At 52.3% G+C, this 1,431-nt stretch overlaps 1 non-coding gene across 1 annotated transcript; it reads right to left on the bottom strand.

Annotated features, from left to right (window-relative positions):
- Window positions 1-793: 793 nt before the first annotated feature.
- Window positions 794-876, bottom strand: TRNAL-UAA (transfer RNA leucine (anticodon UAA)). Its single transcript has one exon. It is a non-coding gene; the product is annotated as a tRNA-Leu (tRNA).
- Window positions 877-1,431: the final 555 nt, after the last annotated feature.

Below are 1,431 nucleotides of genomic sequence, written 5' to 3'. Positions count from 1 at the left end.
ATTAACATATGTTTATGTAAAAATAAAAATAAAAGTCAGGAGGAGCTGAGGAACTGATCCAGTTTGAAGGAGCCTAAGGAGCCCCGACAAACTCCGAACAGGAGGCTCTGGCTATAAAGAACATTCTTGTAACAACTGGTGACTGAATGAGGTCTGAGAACTGTACGGTAGAAAATGAACAATGTTAATTTCCTGATTTTAGCGGTGGTTACGGGGCACCGAGTCAGTATCTTACTGTCAACTGATTGGAGCAAGGAAAAAAGATCTTTGCCCTGGCAACTTTTTAGAAGTCTTAGATGGGTTTCCTTTTTATAAAGGTAAAGAAAGAAGGAAAGGACGGAAGGAAAGCGACAGAAGGAAAGGGAAAGAAAGGAAGAGAAGGAAAGAAAGAAAGGGAGGAAGGAAGGGAGGGAGGAAGGCAGGCAGGAAAAAAGTAGACTAGGCTGTTAGTATTTAAAACTTCTAAGTCGAATCCAAGTCAGCTGTGATGCATACAGTCCCTCTCTTCTAGGAGCTAATGAAGAGTTGTGTGCACACAATTAACTTTAGTGAAATGAAGGAGGAAAAAAAAGAAGTGCATTTTAGACTGTTCTGCAGAGGTCTCAAGCCCTCCCCCGCCAGGCCGCCTGCAGCCCTGCAGCTGCGGAGCTCCGCCGCCGCCCCGCGCCCCGCAGGCTCGCCTTGTGGGGGTTACGCCTCTCCTAGCCGGGCGGAATTCTCACATCCAAGGCCTGGCGTGTTTGGCGAGATTGACATTTTAATTGTTTAAAAAGTAAAGAGGAAAAACTGGATGTACCAGGAGTGGGGTTCGAACCCACGCGGACATATGTCCATTGGATCTTAAGTCCAACGCCTTAACCACTCGGCCATCCTGGTACAGGTTAGCAATCTTCCTTTCGCTCTTCCTACAAGCCCACTTCCACCGTCCTCTGCACACCCTCCCGCAGGAATTCCGAGGACCCTTTGTCGCTGCTCTTTCTGCTCTCCTTTTGCGGGCTCTGGCGGCCTCCTTGCTGTCATCTGGGCTTCCAGACGCCGCCGCTCACTGTTGTCCCCGGGCTGCCACGGCGGCGAAGACAACTGCAGCCGAGCGGGCGCGCTCTCTGCTGGGGTGGCGGCGGCGCTCGGCAGGCGGTTTGCTCCGGGCAGTGCCGCTGCCCTGACAGTCCTACTTTCAATTTCGAGGTGCGCGGGCGCCGGAAACAAACCTGCCAGGCAACTTACGGGTTTCTGGGAGCACGTTTTAGAGGCTCCCGGCCTACGGTGCGCGGATCCAGCCCAGAGGGAGGCGTTAGTTTGTGTTATTCTAAACAGAATAAACTTCAAGGAAGGGGTCGCCCTGGCGGCAGCAGAATTGTTGGATCCCTGCACCTGTGGGCTGCTTTTCTTCCTAGCATGTGCCCCGAGTCACACGGGAAGAAGCTGTGTGGC

The sequence above is a fragment of the Nycticebus coucang genome, chromosome 5 (assembly GCF_027406575.1).
Source record: "Nycticebus coucang isolate mNycCou1 chromosome 5, mNycCou1.pri, whole genome shotgun sequence".
In the NCBI taxonomy this organism is placed as follows: domain Eukaryota; kingdom Metazoa; phylum Chordata; class Mammalia; order Primates; family Lorisidae; genus Nycticebus; species Nycticebus coucang.
This window is presented reverse-complemented; position numbering and strand designations above follow the sequence as displayed.